General features: G+C 38.3%; 1 pseudogene across 1 annotated transcript; it reads left to right on the forward strand.

Annotated features, from left to right (window-relative positions):
- Window positions 1–405: 405 nt before the first annotated feature.
- LOC114320482 (O-fucosyltransferase 13-like) lies at window positions 406–18,079 on the forward strand (annotated as a pseudogene). The gene is made up of 7 exons (XR_014329944.1): window positions 406–600; window positions 3,310–3,374; window positions 9,042–9,160; window positions 9,696–9,790; window positions 10,222–10,292; window positions 16,370–16,548; window positions 17,104–18,079. The product of XR_014329944.1 is annotated as an O-fucosyltransferase 13-like (transcript).
- Window positions 18,080–18,301: the final 222 nt, after the last annotated feature.

An 18,301-nucleotide genomic window follows, 5' to 3' on the forward strand; every position in this document is an offset into this window, starting at 1 on the left:
AACCATTTAGGAACCCAAAAATTTGAATTTAGATTTAAATTAAATTCCCACAATAATTTTTATTGAAAAAATTCAAAAGAATTTTGTCTAAAAAATTAATGTTAGACCTGGAAACGACGTCAACTTCCCATTCACTCATAAATGGTTTTGACGTTTCGTCTTCACCGTGTGACTTGCCATGCGGCAAGGAACATATCACCTTTTCGGACCCACCCCAAAAGACGTTTGGGGCCACTCATATTGGATTAAAACATATGCTTATATTAAACCATTTTTCTAACATAAAGTGTAAGTGATCGATAATTTAAGAGGGCTTAATATAACTTATTCTTTATTTTTATTATTATTTTATGTGAAAGTGAAAACAGTACTACTATCCAACTCGATTAGAAACCCCAACTCATAAAAAAATTTGTAGCAGGCATTACAGATATAAAGCTTCGCGCTTGAATCTCAACCCATTTAAGATTGAGAAAATTGGAATATAAAAGGTTCTGCGCGAAATTTTTTAACACATTTAGCAAAGAGAAAGTTTTCGTGAACTTGGTTTGAAAGAGTAATGGAAGAGATTACAGATGGAGTGAACAATGGCCATGTTTGGTAAGGCTTATTTCCATTTTATTTCACCTTTTAGCTTAATTTAAGCTATTTTGATGTGTTTGGTTCAGCTAAACAATACAATTTTTAATTTTTTGTAAGTCAAAAATCAACTTATTATTTGAATGGGGGAGGAGAAGCTTTTTATAAGTCAAAAATCAGCATATGTTCACAACTATAAGCTATAATCACTTTCCCACAACTCTATCAAACGGGACCAATATCAACATCATTGAATCGAGGACGAAGAATCGTATTCAAGTTTCCAACACCAAGAAACCCCTTTTTTTCTATGTCAATCCCGCCAAGGTACTTGTCTTGAGTTTTTAATTCCCTTATATTTCGATTCAAAATCAGATCTTTTGACATTATTGTCTTTTTTGGGATCTTAATCATATTGTTAATTGATGGGTTTGCAGAGATACATGCAGCAATACAATGAGGTGGAGCTTTCAGCTCTTGGAATGTGTATCTTGTTCTTAACTATCATAATTATTGATATATATATATATATGTATATGTATGTATAAATTAGGTGCTTTAGTGATTTCAGTCTTGGCTCCTTTGTCAATCTTTTCATGTCTAGAATTGATTTCTCGACTACTATATTGAACAGTAATTTAGGTGGAGGTTAAAGTTCCATTTAGGAAAAAGTTAGGAACTCAGATTTACAGTCCCCAGTTTCTGATTTGTGTGGTGGAGATCAATTTGTTGAAGTGTAGGGTCAGTAAGTGAAATGAATTGCAACCATTGATTGTTATTTCTAGGTAAATTCCGGGTAAAATTTTTTGAGTTTGTAGTCCCTCTCATCCATTTAACTGGCATTTTTTTTCCCTTTTGAAGACAACTCCCTTATTACCATAAAAGGGAAGAAAGGAAAAAACAAATTGACAAGAACGAGCGAAATCTTTCCTCTAATTGCATGGATTCACTATTTGGGGATGCATGTTTGTCTTTCTGTTAGGCTCTTAGTTGGTTTTGTGTTTTGTGAAAGTTCTTATCATGTTTTTGAAACTTCAATTACATGTTGGCAACAAATGTTGAAATTCAGTCAAGAATCTCCCTGAAAGTCGCACAAATGCAAAGATTTTGGTACGTGTTAACAAAGTTTTTAAGACGAATGTGTAACGTGAGGTGTTTTACCCCACGTGGTATGAGGCACAAGCCTTAAGACGTTGAGGTGTAAGCATTTCAAACTCTGAATTTTTATATTTAGTAAATAATTTAAATAGTTTAAAACAATAAATAAATACATCAAAATTAAATATAAAAGTATAAATACTTTTTTACTCATGGCTTACTGTAGAGAAAGAAGCTTTGCTTTATTGAAAGTGAAATTGGTATTCTTAACTATAACGATTGAGTTTCTCACTGAGCATTAACTATGTTTTTCCTTGATTGGTTATGTACTTTGTTTTTCTTATGCGTTAAAGGCATACAAGACGCACCTAAGGCGCATGTCTCAAGATTGTGTGCGCAAGCCTTTGCGAAGTAAAACTTAAAAATCAAAGCCTTGAAGCGCATTACCTTAGCCTTGCCTCAAGGCAAGCATCGAAGCGAGCCTCAGTAAAACTTTTTAAAACTTTGCGTGTTATTGTTAAGAATTAGGGAAGAAGTGTATTTATGCATCTTAATATGTGGGATACTTGTTGATTTCCAAGCATGTTTGATTCTAAGAATTAGGTAACTTGCTTAATGTTTTTGCTTTTTGGGTAAACCTTGTACTGTCCATACAAAACCAAAAATAAATAAATAAATTAATTAATTAAGGAAACCAGGAAAATTCATGTAACCCAAACATTTTTGCATTAGTCCATTGAATTAGGTGGCACTAGCAACTAACAATCTTGAGCATAAAATTGGGAATATGGTGGGACAAAAAGGTTACCGATAGAGACAGTTGAATGGCTAGGGATATTAGGGTATATTTGTCCTTGGGTATTGACAGTCGTGCTAGTCATGAGCTTGGTCTAGACTGCTCAAAATGATGAAAAAATATGGCTACATAAAAACACGGGGACATAAACATATTGTCATTATTATAATTATTGTGTATGTTTGTTTGACCAATGTAAACATAACCTTTGATATCATTTTTCGATTACTTCTGCAGCAATTGTTACAGTTGTCACCGTCGTAGAGATTCTGAAAAATAATCAGTGTGTCTGGTTTGAGTTTTCTAAATTAAATTTTTTAAAAATTGAGTTTTTTGGTTTTCGTGTTTTTTTTTATTTTTAGTGAATATTTTTAAAATTTTAAACATTTTTTTTTACTTTTTTAGATACACCTTAGTTAGATGCATCTAAAAAGTAAAAAATTTATAAAAAAATATTTAAAAAAATTAATAAATACATAAAAATACAAAAAATGTACTGAATTATTATAATTTTTTTTGTATTTTTAGTATTTAGTGAATTTTTAAAGATTTTTTTTACAATTTTTTTACTTTTTAGGTGTGTTTATGTTAGGTGTGTTTAAAAAGTAAAAAAAATTGCTTAAAATATTAAAAAAATTCAGTAAAAACAAAAAAACATGAAAAATAAGAAAGTAGAATTTTCTGAAAAGTGTTTTTTGAAATATGGAAACAAGCAAGCTTTGAGATGAGTGAGTTTTTACTCTTATCGGTTTGGCTGTCCCAACCTTTCTAACTTTTCAATTAATTTGTTGTTTATTAGAATGTTAAATTTGGTTTTCTGAAATCAAAACATGCAGAAATTATGACATCTACTGTGGACATGAAGGATGAATCTAGGGGAAGACCTGTCCAAAAAGCCAAGGTAAGTGTGATTTTGAAAAATTTATAAAGTTGCCATAACCATTTCCTTCTAAGAATTTTCTATTTGTCCCTTAAAATTATTACTGAAGAATGAACTTGATCCAAGTTTATCTACTTTTATTTCCTGAGCTGATCATGTGACCCAAGTTTCAGAAATGTCAATGGATTATTAGTTAGGATGGTCATCTGGGTCGAAAGTTTTCTGATACTTGGCTCTTATAGATAATTTGAAATTCACCAGGCCTCACTGCATATGTGGGCTGTCAATGTGAAGCTTTCTAATAATGTATCTATAGCTATGTGTGCATGTTTTTGTTTAGTTTTTATGATCCTCTGGCTGCAAAAATGAATTGTTAAATTTTTTATGGGAGATTGCTATATCCATATGAGAGAGAGGGTTGGGAATACACTCCTAAAAGCTGTTAATTAATTAATCCTGTTTTTATATCTCTTATTTGTTAAGTACTACTAGGTTGTGCCTTGTATCCTAGGTTGGGAGGAGGAGCTGTTTACATTTGTTAAAGTTTCTTTTTTCAGATTGAGATATTACTGGGCAAGACAGCAAAATTTGACGAGTTGATGGCTGCTCAAGCTGAGGAGAGGGAGAGGGAGAGGGAGAGGGACAGGGACAGGGAGAGTGGAGATGTTGAGGTGCAGAGCTGAAGGAAGAAATGTCTGCCATATTCATTTTTCCAACAGTGATAACTGTGCGTAGTAGCCAATTCCCGTTGTTACGGTTTCTCTAAATTTGTAGTTCTTCTGTTGTTGTTAAGCTTTGCTGGCTTGTGGCTTGAATTTTACCCTCTATATGCTTCTGTAGAGACGATTGCAGTTCAAAGTTTCATTTTGTTCATATCCTAGTTCTTTGCACTTGGTTTATTCTGTTTTGCAGACCCATCAAAGTTAATTTGACACATGTTTGAAATGGAAAACTAAATTACCATTTCAAGTGTATTTTATATATATATATATATATGTATATATAAATGGAATGCCATAGATTATGATCATACTTGCATAAGCCTACTCTGTAACAGTTAGGTTCCTGAATCTAAAATGGTGATTAGATCACTCTCTTCTCTGACCAGCAGAGTACATGCCTCCTTCACCAGAACTCATCAATGAGCTCTATTGCACACTCACCAACTTCTGAGATTGAGTTGGCCCGTAGTTCTATTTCTTTGGTTGAGCAGATCCTCAATAGTGCAAAATATTGGTTTCTCTGCCACTGGTTCTTTGTTTGGGCTCAGGTGAATACTGGGTTATAATCACAGCAAATAGAACTATCAGTCTTATAGATGTTATAGTTAGTAGAAAACAATTTCTATTGATGTGGGATTCTCTTGTAAGATGACAGAGCTTAATGTTGCAAAATTAGCCTTGGAAATTATCGGGTCATTTTTATGGCATACAGTAGAGCTAACTTAGGTTGAGCCAAATGTCTTATTCAATCTTCATTCATGCTGCTGGAGATGCAAATGATATTTGTTAAATATTGTATAGAGAAAGATGAAAGAGAATAAATTGTGTATTCATATATATTTGTTGTATTGAATGTATACAATGACTCTCCTATATATAGAAGAGAAAAACATACTCACCTACCACACTTATAGCCCCCCTCAAATTCAAGGTGGATAGATACTAACCAACTTGAGTTTGCAAAGAGTAACAAAATAGGAAAATAAAATGACAAATAAAATAAAATAAGATAGGAGACGTTGTATGGTTGTGTCAGACTGGTGTAGAAGACACTGTATGGTTGTGTCGGACTGGTGTTGAAGACACTGTGTGGTCGTGTCGGACCGTCGTTGAAGAAGACAATGTATGGTTGTGGCAGACCGGTGTAGAAGACACTGTATGGCTCGTGTCGGACCGGTGTAGAAGACACTGTGAGGTCGTGTCGAACCGTTGTAGAAGACACTGCATGGTCGTGTCAAACTGTTATAGAAGACATTGTATGGTCATGTCAGACCATTGTAGCAGACACTGTGTGGTCATGTCAGACCGGTGGAGAATACGCTGTATGGTCGTGTAAATAAGCTGTCCAAAAGATATACATATATATATATATATCGCGCCCTCAAAAGTTGTGCCCTCAAAAGTCGCGCCCGACACTGTGGCATCGAACGGTGCGCGATGCACGTGATCCTGTTTTGTCCTCTTCGCCTCTGCATTGTCTATTTAAACCGAGGTTGAGGTTGGTTTAGAGATTGAAAGCAAACAAAAGCGACGAACTCTACTCTGCAATCCCCTGCTTGTGCTACATCTGATATGGCCTCCTCTTCCCGTAGTTTGCTCACCCTTCTTCCAGACCTAAACGAGTCCACAATAAATATAACTGGTTCTGTCGCCCTTGAATCGCAACCAAACACCCTTGGACCAAGCGACCCTGTTTTTGCTCCATTGAACTTTCCTATACTGTCAGTTGAGCAAATAATGGCAGCTCAATCTGATATTGAGGCCAACCATTATACGTTGAAGTCATGTGTGGAGACCATGACTGCGGTCACTAACTTGTCTCACCGGCTTCAGAATAGGACAAGTGAGGTACAACAGTTAAATGCCCAACTCTCTCTACTGCAGCTCATGTACAAGGATGCGTGAGTAGAGATTTGCGCGTTGAAGGCGGAGAACAAGGAGCCAAAACGGAAGGCTACCGTCATGCTCTGATTTGGAGGGTCGTCATATGCTGCGTTTGAGGAGCAGCAGGGAGGCAACATGCTTGGTGGACTGGGAAGCATGGAGGTAGGGCCGTTAAGGGACGCCCAAGACAGAGGCAAGAGGAAGAGAGCAGCGGAAGAGGCAAAAAAGTGAGGTCAGCGGGTGGCCATTAGCAGAAAAGAAAACAAATCCTCTATTGTTGTGGTTGGTGTTTGTGTTTGTGTTTGTGTTTGTTTGTTTTTTTTGTGTGTAACTCGCTGGTAAAGAACTGTGGTCGGGGTAAATCCCTAAGATGAATAAAATAAAGTTTGTTGTGCAAATCTGTATGGTATGGCTTGATTAAACAATTTGGGGATGATGGGTTTTATGAAAAGATGGGACCACGGGAAGAGAGATGCCCAAGTGGGTTGAAATATTAAAAAAAAATTGGGTTGGTTGGAAAGTAGAAATAGGAGAGAGAGAATGAGTGGTGGGATTGGGAGAGTGGGGATGCTTTCAACGTAATCAAGCTACGAGACATTTTCTTAAAAAGAAAGGCGTTGATGGTGGAGACAAGTTTGGTAGGATTTGTGGGAAAGAAGATAGTGGAGACAAGTTTGGTGGGATTTATGGGAAAGAAGAATAATTTATAGAGGAGAACCCATATCCACGTAAACCAAAGGTTGGGAATTTAAATGATAGTGCATCATTGCATACTGAAAAGAAGGTGGCACCGAGACTAGCCGACAAAACACCCACTCAGTCTGAAATATCTCTGAAAACGAAGAAGTGAGATCGGAGTGCACAAAGACAATTTGAAAGAGGAGCATGCTGGAGCTGCAAAAAGAATGTTTGCTCATGCCTTGGGACTTCAATAAGGCTTTTCTGTTCAAAACCATGGATCATCAAATGGACCCATATATTTTCTTAAGCTTCTGATGATTATATTCTCTCACCGGCAAAGTCCGCATTCTCTCTGCATCAAATCCAGCATCAAATCCGCGTTCTCTCTGGGGCTCTTGCCCTTCCTGCTGCAGCCTACATGCTTCAGGAGCGGGAGGCACATGCTGCAGAGATGGTGCGTTCATTGCTATCAAGCCCGACGGAGTGCAGAGAGGGTTGATTTCAGAAATCGTATCGCGTTTTGAGAGAAAAGGCTATAAGCTTGTGGCAATCAAAATAGTGGTTCAAACCAGAAGAGTTGTGGAAGATGAAGGTAAGTGGGAGGATAAGAGCTAGTGGTATGTGTAGAAAACTCTAGCGGGCAGCGAATGTAAGGTTGCCGGCTGACTGCCCGCCGGTGAGAAGAAAATATAAGCCTAAATCTTATAGCTCTGATACCATGTTAAATATTGTATAGAGAAAGATGAAAGAGAATAAATTGTGTAGTCATATATATTTGTTGTATTGAATGTATACAATGACTCTCCTATATGTAGAAGAGAAAAACATACTTACCTACCACACTCAACTCTCACCTAACACACTCACATCTACCTACCACACTAACAATATTCATTCAGCTTTTAGGGTTCTTGACAGAATGATAAGATACAATTTTGTGCCAAATGATATACTGTCATTTAACTAAATAAATAAATAAATATTATATTGTAATGGCACCAATTTGTAAGCTGATTTTTTTGTCTCGTCTTATTTTTATTTTTAGTGATTTCTATTTTTAACATGTTAATTTTTTCAAAAATGTTTTAGAGCTCTAAAATAAGAGCTCTAATGGAGCTCTAGGGGGTGGTGAATCCCGTGTGATGTGATGTTTTGGTCTTGTGTTTGTTTGTTTGTTTGTTGTTTTTTTCATTGCCAAGTGTATAGAGCTTTGTTTAGAGCTCCATCTTTAGGGGATGTATCATTTCCCTATTTTTTTTTTTTTTACTTTTTACATCAATCTAGACTTAGATGACCCCTATATATGTATATAAAGGTTTCAAAATAAAAAGTTTAAAAAGTTTACTAAAGAAAAAAGTAAGAGAAATTGCAAAAAAATAGAAAAGACAAAAATAAATAGTCCATCAGTGAGATGTTTCCCAAAATTACAAAAGAAATGATAAATTTAAAATTAACTGCAAACACATGAAATCATTGGTGCACGAAGACAAAATCACCCATACCCCTTCTCTTTCGTTTCCCTTTCCCCTACCTCTACAACTTTAACAACCACCATGCGCTGCTAGCCCCTTCTTTGTCACTTTCCCACCACCACAATTTCTTTCCCACCCTCCTCGCTCTATTTTTATCTCTTCTTTTCTCTCTCTATCCTTTCTTAATAACCACCCATTACTACTATACAACTACCATTGGCGACACCATGCACGGTTGCTGCCATTTGCATTGGAGAGGAAGCAGAGATGAAAGACAAAGAGAAACCTAACTAGAGGGAAGGCAATGGCTATAACGCCCCGAAATAAATGCAATAAATTCATCCCATAAATAGTAGTATAATTGAAACGACGCGTTTTCATTAATCAGAGTTTAATATACAAAAGTTGATAAGGAATGAAAGCTAATCAAATGTTCATATGCCCTAAAAGCTTACATCTTTTCAAGCCAAGTCTTAGATACATAAAAAATGAGTCATGGGCTCAATACAAATAAAGCCCTAAGTGTGTACAAAAGTTAAATACAAGATAAACACAATTGAGCCTTCAACTCCACAATCCTCCCAAGCTAAGTCCTTAGTGGAGGCATATCATCAGGACCTGAAAAATGATTTTTCCATATAGGATGAGCCAAAACTCAGTAGAAATGATCTAACACAATGTATGAACCTTAATAAGGATATAAGTATGATATGTATATACAATGCCTGTGATAAAAATATCATTTATAACTCTTTTGCAAAACCATGCTATACCAAGCTTTGTATCTCAATCCATTTCATTTCAGTTCATGATTCATTTTCTATTTCATCCAGACAGCCAAATTGAGGATACACCTCAGTGGATCTACCTCAGTGGATCTCTAACCAACACAACAATCATACAACTACTTCTATTTTGCCATTTTACAGATATTTTGTCTACGGGAATCGGCACTCATGTATACGCGCTGTTTTCGGGACTTTCACCCTGGACACACAGGCCAACTTACTTCAGTGGAGTCTATCTCATTTCTTCTCCCAAACATAGAGTACATCCCATTTCTTCTTCCAATCATTATACATTTACAATGTATCAAAGACATAGTCATATTAAATGACAACGGGTAAAATATTAGTTTCAATTCACCTAATCCTCATGATATCTTGTGTGATTTGTTCAATCTTTTCCTAAAGACCAAAACACAAAATTAACAAACTTTCACTATCATCATCGAATTGAGAAAGATTTGATTCAGCAGAGTTGCATATGAAATGGTTATGGTGAGTGTGAAAAAGCCCTTATTGATTAGCATCTCACTCTTCACACTCTCTCTCCTCCTCGCTGTGATTTGGTTCACCCCTTCTAATCCCTTTTCCGAAAGCTTGCTTTCCTCTACATCTTCAATGTAAGTATATATACATCTCTATTTTCTTCTATCTGTTTGGTTGCAGAGAAAAAGAGGGAAAATTTAGAAAAACTTAGTTGTGTTTGATGTTTTGTGATATGGGTTTTTTGGGGAATGAGATTTTGCTTTTCTTTATGATCGTCTTTTGGATTAATTGAGATTTGTATTTGAAATTCAGGTCCGAGATGCGTGGAGAAAAAACTGATATATGGAGTGTTCGAAGGATTGTAGAGTGGCGACCTTGTAAATGGTGGCTTAATGGAGATCTAAGTGGTTAGTGAAATTTTTGTTGAGTTCTTTGTTTCTTTTGGGGGTTTATTGTTTGAGATCTTGATGACATACTTAAGGGTTGTTTTTAGGAAATATTTCAATTATACAGTTCATCTTTCAGTTCAGGATTATTTTAGGAAAAAATCAATAAATTTTGAACAATATCAATAATTGAATTCGAAGTAGAACAAGTGGTATGTCTGAAGAAAACAAGGAGGGTTATGGAAATTTTGTGGAATCATTGAATTTCACAGATAAACGAATCAAGGTTTTGTTCCTCTACTGAAGTAGTTAAGATAGGAATTATTAGAGGGGCTTGTTATGACATTGGAGTTAGGGGTTTGTAATTTATTTTTTTGATATTTTTGAGTCAAGCTTGACTGGCTTTCAATGTAGACAATTTGCATTTGGTTTTTTGTGTTGAAATGCTGCAGCTCTTCCGGCAGAGAGTAGTGGGTATATTCGTGTGGATTGCTATGGTGGGCTTAATCAGATAAGAAGGGATGTAAGTACTTCACAGGGTTCTGGTGACTTTTTTTTTTTTTCTTTTTCTTTTTTCCTTTTTTTGAGTTGAATTTTTGTGCTAAATTTTAAGCTTGATTGGGTATAATTGGATGTTGTTTGTGATGCTTGCAGTTTTGTGATGGTGTTGGCATCGCATGTTTACTGAATGCAACTCTTGTTTTGCCAAAGTTTGAGGTGACTGCATACTGGAATGAATCGAGGTAGTTGATTGTACAAGCAAAAAATATTCTTCCCGTATAATCCTGTTGATCAAGTCTGCGCTCCTCCGTACGTCGTCGCTTTGCTCCCTAAAAACACAAACGTGAGCTAGCCGGCGGGTGTGTGCCGGATACTTCTCCGATGCCTAAGTCAGCAAAATAGACAAATAGGCAAAAAGCTTTATGTATTCGAGAATCAAAGTTGTGTTACCTCTCCAAAGGTGATGTTGTGAGCTTTTATAGGTTCCGTGTGGCACAATCCTAGTAAGACTCTTACTCCTTCATGTAGAGTCCTCCTAGGAATCATATTCCTGAAAGATAATGCTTATCTTTCAACACCCTCTCACTACTTAAACCAAGTGAGATGGTTTTACCATGGTTGGATGTCAATACGACCTAGCTAACATAACCATGCTGAGGCCGCAGACTAGACCGAGCTCCACTTAGCTTGGTTCTTCCTTTCACTGCATGTACCTTGGTTTGACACGCTCCAACTAGGCTATTTACTTAATACCGAGCTAACCAAGTACGAGATAGGAGTTAGCTCGGTGCTCCAAAGCACAATGCCAAGCTAGCTAGGCTCTTGTTCAGTTGTACCTCAGTTGCATGTTGAAACCGGGCTAATCTACGGCCTGCTACGACCGTGCTAACCAAAGCGAGGTCCACCGTGTGAAGCTATCATACCTTGGCTTCAAAACACTATGACCGAGCTAACTCCACTCCGACCGTGGTAACTGTCATTCCACTTGGACCGCGCTAATACTACAGTCCACTTGCCAAGCCCTTTTCTACCGCGGCCCATAGGACGATCCATTATTCAGCTCGGCCTAATTTACTTATATGATTAAGAATGGATGTTACCTTGCATTATATGATCTGAGTTATCACTTCATAAATTAGTAGGAACGGCTTTAAGTCGTTATTCAGGCCCTGAACTCATTTCATTGCATTAGAATTAGATAAATTCCATAAATGCAATGTAGTTATACCTTTGTTCTTGTTGGGATCGAGGATCCCGCCCAAGACCTTATAGAAATCATACCAAGTAAAAAAACACACCCACACAGAAGGAGACACCATATTTAACGTGGTTCGGCCTTAAAGCCTACGTCCACGGGAGAGTAACCGGTTATCACTATAATAATGGAGAGATTACAGAAAGATTACAATAGATGAGGAGCTCACACTCTCCTCACTCATCCACTCACCCGTCTCCCTCGCTCACACTGAGAGAGACGGTCTCTCCGCCTCACATCTCTCACTCTCTTCTCTCTTGGTTCTCTCTCTCAATTTCAACTCTCCCCTCAACCTCTATTTATACACCAATGAGGGAGAGCCTCATTGGTCACCACCTACCCTCTTCCACTCTCTAGTGGGGTTGGTAGAGTGGGAGAGCCACTTCCATTGGGTAGAGAAAGTGGGTTCTCCAATGGGAGCTCACATGGGATGACCCAACAAATCACCCCCACAACCCATGTGAGGTGATCCAGTCCACACACTGCTGCTAATCTTGTCACGCCCAAAAGACCAACAGAATCTTCATCTCCTCACTGAGATGCTGCATCCCCTGAAGCTAGAGATAATACACCAGAGATACAAGAGGAGGAGGGAATCCTACATCCTCAACTCAACTCAACTCACACGGCTCTCTGATTTGGAGAGAGCCTCTGTTCCTATCTCCCACACATCTCTTCCACGCTTTTTATCTCGGATGTCTTCACTTGCTATGCTTAAACTTGCGCAACCAAGATATCTGACACCCCCTGATTGGATGTCCTACACCCCCTACTGAGATGCCCTTGACTGTCATGCCTTATCTTGCAGGACCAGTCATTGGAGCAATAGAAAACTTGTTGTTTATCCCATCAACGTCCTCGGTCTTCTTGCTTGGAGCTTTTCCTCTGAACTATTAGCCTTTGCCCTCTGCACTTCTAAACAACCTCTATAGCATTTCCACATACGCTTGTTTCCACATACGCTTGTTATCTGTGCCTTTGCAATCCCTGATTTGCTGTCCAGCAGATTGATGGTTGACAGTAGCTCCATCTGTCAAAGCATCGTCAGCTATGCAATTTCTTGCATAGTGCTCGCACCCATGGCTTCTGGTCTTCCTGCGTCGAGCTCGCTTGAGAGATCCGCATCAACTCTATCCTCTGCTACCTTGGAACTAAAGAAACCACTATAGAGAAAAAAGACTTGCCACTCCTTGGCGCACACTCTTGGGCTTTATCAGTCTCAATTTCTCTGTCTGGAAGTTCCTGTGAATCTTCAACAACCCGTTGCTACATACTTTTCTCGCGCCTCTGTACGACACTCTAGCATACCCTTGCACTGCTGCACGTCTGCATTTGTGCTTCTGCGCTTAGTATGCTTATCTGCAACTATTCTTCTACACGTCCACATACCATCAGTACCTACTCATATACAGTTGCTCCAATAGCCACAACATTTCCTTGAGCATGTATTTGTTGCCAAATCATCTAACTGTCGATGAATGGACTTTTTTATTGAACCAGATCTTTTGATCAACTCCGGAGATAATCATCTCTACAATCCTCTGATCACCCCTGACCAATCCTAATTTCCCTTGATTTGCCATTTGATCAAGCTGATCTCCTTTGGTCTGTAATGATCTATCTCGATCTGTATCTGGTTGTTCAATCTGGTCAGAATCTGCCCATTCTAACCTTTTCAGTGAATTCGCAGCGTTCCGCAATATCCGGTAACCTTTATTCGTCTATTGAAGATGACAAACTCCCATGTTTTGACAATCTTTAAAACCATTCAGAATTTCACTATTCTGACCTCGCGGTTGTGTCCGGAACGGTCCGTTTAGCTAGGACCCACCTTCGCTGCACTTTCGGGGACCTCACTGAAAACTTTCCCCAAAAGTTGGGCCATAACACAATTTTTTGAAAATTCTGGGCCAAATTGCAATTTTCAGAAATTCAGGGAATATTCTGTGTTCTAACAGAATATTCCGTTCACTGCACCTAACGTCGTTTGCTACTTTGATCTTCCTTCTTTTTACAACGACTCCGATTCAAAAATCTGACCGTACTGATGCGTCCAGAATACTCCAAATAGTTGGAAAGCACTATTGGATTGCGAGAAATGTACTCCGAATGGCATAGATCAAGCCAAAACATTTTGGACGCCTCAGATTTGCGCCTACACCTTAGCCGCGAAGCACTGGATCCTTTCTCCTGCGGATGTACCTCAGCCGCGCACCACTGGATCGCTTCTCCGTATGCGATGTGGCTGATGACGTGGCGTTGACTGTCTGCCACGTGGCAGTCCTTGCTGACGACGGTGCCACGTGTCGCTGACGTGGCGCGCTGACGTGGCGCCTATGTCACTCGCACGCGCGCCGCACTCGCCTTCTTCCTTGCGCTGCGCGTGTGGCGCGTGGATGCGAGTGGGTTGACGTGCCGGTGCAGGTAACGGCGCGTGAAGCGCGTGTCTACAACTGGGGCTCACACACCATCTTTATGGGGCGCGTGAGAGCACGTGGTTCATCCTCTGGGGCTCTGTTTTATATTTCTGAACTCCTCTCGTCGAGACCTTACTCTTGGTATGCTTAAAATCTGATTTCGAGCAACTTGATTTCTGGGCAGTTTCGAAAATCACACTGTTTTTGTTTCGAAACGCCGCCGACGAGGCTCTGATACCACTTGTTGGGATCGAGGATTCCGCCCAAGACCTTACAAAAATCATACTAAACAGAAAAACACACCCACATAGAAGGAGACACCATATTTAATGTGGTTCGGCCTTAAAGCCTACATTCACAAGAGAGTAACCAGTTATCACTATAACAATAGAGAGATTACAGAAAGATTACAATGGAGGAGGAGCTCACACTCTCCTCACTCATCCACTCACCTGTCTCCCTCGCTCACACCAAGAGAGACGGTCTCTCCGCCTCACATCTCTCACTCTCTTCTCTCTTGGTTCTCTCTCTCAATTTCAACTCTCCCCTCAACCTCTATTTATACACCAATGAGAGAGAGCCTCATTGGTCACCACCTACCCCCTTCCACTCTCTAGTGGGGTTGGTGGAGTGGGAGAGCCGCTTCCATTGGGAGGAGGAAGTGGGTTCTCCAATGGGAGCTCACATGGGATGATCCAACAGTTCTATGGCAGCAAAAGAATGAACAAATGGTAAACTTGAACAGTAGTCTGTAGATTAAAAGAAAAAAGCAATCTCAAATCTTGTGGCATCACTGGTGTTGATGAGTGCTTAAAAAAAATCAGTGGAGGGAGTGGAGATAAGTATAGATCTTTCAGTAGCTTGTCTAAACTGTGACCTTGGCTTGCATTACGGTTCTGTTTTTTCTTCTGAATTTTGTTAATAATTGTGGAATAGTTGGAAGTGTGGTATAGGGGAAGGACATAGAGGGCTTTTACGTTTGTCGACATAATTAGTCCTGATTCAAATTTCAACAAAACCTTTAGCACCTTCACATGTGTGAAACTTCTACAGGAGGTTGCTAGTTAAATGATGGATAGAGTGCATTGATCTATTTTTCTTTCTGGAATCTGTTATTGTATAGTGGTGGTAGGAATCTATTTGGAGCACCTTTTATTGATTTGAGGAGAAGGAATCAATTGTTGTTCAGGTAGTGAGCCGGAAGCAAAGAAAGACACCATATCTTTAATTTCTTTCTGTTCTCTGATGTTCAGGAGTGTAATCTGTTTATGTGGGTCACTTTTATGCTTGAAGTATACCTTATCTGATTTAAATGATTACTCAAAATTTGAACTCATTGGCTGCAGTCCTTGGAAGTAAAAAATAGATCTACAGCTTTTTCCCTGTGAGAATTTTATGTGCCTGAGTGGATCTGAAATCACAACACAGTACTTTTTTGGTTATCCAGCACATGGTTCTTCAAAAATATGGAATGAAAGAATTGGCTAAGAGTTGCACAGTTCTTCATTGTATGTGTTGTTATTTTTGTATAGAAGATGTAACACTTTAATGTGCACTATTTGGGCATTGTTTTTAAGATGTGACACTTTGGATTTATGTTACCCTCTTTGAGCCAAAATCCTGCCTCCGCAACTGCATCAATTACCTTCATATTTACTGTTGCCACTGTGAATTCAAGTATTATCAGTGTCAAGACTAAGTTTGCCAGGGCCGTCCTTAGTAGATTCTTGCTGGAATTTATGGTATTATCCGTAGTAGGCAGTGATTTTTTTTTTTTTCTTTCAAGCATTGAACTCCTGAATCTTCAAGCAATCCTTGAAACCTTACCTGCTTTGGATCTTTAATAAGCAATAATGGCCCTTAACAGGGGAACATATTTGGGAGATCGTTAGAAAAACTTCATCTACAACCTTTTGCTTCCATTTTCAATTTGGGTTTCATATATTCCTCAGTGACATAATTACCTGAGAAGTCGGACAATATTCTTCTTATTGGCTACCATTCTTCACAATCACGGTCTAAAATTGACCGACACAGACACTTGTTTTATACTTCTTTTTCTTTTATTAACTTACAGAATGCCATAAAATAGAGGTGTAAAATTTTTCCCTCTAATCTACTGATAATTGAACTTTTTCCCTTTAGTATATGTGTGTGCGCATGTTTGTGTGGCAACATTCTTCTAACTCTTTAGTTTGGTCAAAGAAGACACATGTTTTAGACTTCTTTTACTTCTATTAACTTACAGAACACCACAAAATAGAGATGTAAAAAATTTCCTTCTAATCTACTGATAATTGAACCTTTTCCCTTTAGTTTATGTGTGTGTGTGTGTGCACACATTTGTGTTTTAACATTCTTCTGACTCTTTAGTTTTACTACAGTGGTTTTGCTGATGTGTTTGATGTGGATTGCTTCATTCGACAGATGAATGGCTTTGTTAATGTTGTTAAAGAATTGCCAGCAGAGATTGCATCAAAAGAACCATTCCACTTGGATTGCAGCAAACACAAAGGCCAATTTGATTACGTCGAAAGTGTTCTCCCTTCTCTATTGGAGCATCGTTATATTTCAATCACACCAGCTATGAGCCAAAGGAGAGATAGGTAACCATATTGTTCTTGATTGAACAGAAGGTTTCATGCTTTGGGATGCCTTTAATTTTTATTTTACTTTATTTCAAGAAGATCCATTGACCAAGTTTAAAGCTATGATAACAGGGCTGAAATAGTAAAAGGTGTTGGCTGAGGGATTCTATGCTGCATTTTGTGGGTATATCATGTTTTTGGTTTTGTTAGGTTTACAAAAAGTAGAAAAGTAGTAAAGTAGTGAAAGTTGGTTCAGCACCTCTTGCCCTCTTTGGTCAATGAAAGATTTATGTTCCTCCAAATATCTAATAGGTTGTGTTGGTTTTCTTTATTGGATTATATGAACCTTGGTTCAGCCTTTATTGTTGAATATGTGTCGTAGCAAAGGTACAATATATTCCTCTATCTGTAGCAGTTGCTTCTTGATGAGTTGGTTGTTCTTCTTTGTGTGTGATGTTGTTTTAGTCCAATGATGGTTTTGTTATTTGTTTTCCAACTGGCAACTTGGAAAAAATAATGAAGTTATGTTTTCCGAGGTCCTTTCTGATGCATCCCTATGTTTTAATATTGTAGATATCCTCTGAATGCAAAGGCTGCCCTTTGTCAGGCTTGTTACAATACAATATGCCTTACCAGAGCCTTGGCGAAGAAAGGCTCTGAGCTTCTACAAGCCATACCCAAACCCTTTCTCTCACTTCACTTTCGGTTTGAACCTGACATGGTAGCTTATAGCCAGTGCAACTATTCTGGTCTCTCTTCTGTTTCCATGGAAGCCATAGAGGCCGCACAGGGAGATCGAAAACCCTGGACTGGAGAAGCTGCCTGTGTTTGGCGAAACCGTGGGAAATGCCCCCTCACTCCTAAAGAGACTGCTTTCATCCTTCAAGCTCTTTCCATCCCAAAAAACACAAACATTTATTTGGCGGCCGGAGATGGTCTTATGGAACTTAGAGGGCTAACCTTTGTTTACACTAATTTTTTTTACAAAAGCTACACTTCTTAGTGGTGAGGACTTTACAAGCATGCATGGGAACACAAAAGCTGCACTGGATTATTATGTATCGATCAACAGCGATTCATATGTGGCCACATATTTTGGGAACATGGATAAGATGGTTGCGGCATTGCGGGCTTTCAAGGGGTTGTTTAAAACTCTTTTCTTGAGCAGAAGGGCTTTTGCTGAGTTCACTTCTCAGGGCTTGGAGGGGAGGGAGTTGATGGAAGCACTTTGGAAGGGGCATAGAGATGATTTTTTGATGGGAAGAGGTTCTGCTTTGCCCGATTGCATTTGTGAATTCAAATTATGAGAGGTCATGTTTCTGTTTTTTCATAAATTTTAAGCTTTGCATTTTTGTTTTTTTGTACTAGTGATGGGTGAAACATGTATTATTTTCAATTGTAGGAAGTGTCACCCCTGCAATTTGTTCATGCTAGTTCAATATTATTCACTTTATTGACTTTTTAACATTTGTTTTACCCAAACGTTTTACTGTGGGCAAATATGGAGATGACATGAAAATTAAAGTAATTCAATTTTTCTACTGAGCAATTCATTTTTTTGGTTCTAATCATAGGAAATATCTTTGTTTATTAGTTTATTTACTTTTTGTTTAACTTTATATATATAGCGGTTGCATTTTGGAATAAAAATTAGGATAAATTATACTGTGACCCACTATACTGATTTTCCTTACATTCCGAATTGCATAATATTTTATTCCACAATTACATATTTTTTTGTTTGGTCAGAATAATCCTAATATTTTGGTCT

Source organism: Camellia sinensis, chromosome 5 (genome assembly GCF_055761805.1).
Source record: "Camellia sinensis isolate YWXY chromosome 5, ASM5576180v1, whole genome shotgun sequence".
Classification (NCBI taxonomy): domain Eukaryota; kingdom Viridiplantae; phylum Streptophyta; class Magnoliopsida; order Ericales; family Theaceae; genus Camellia; species Camellia sinensis.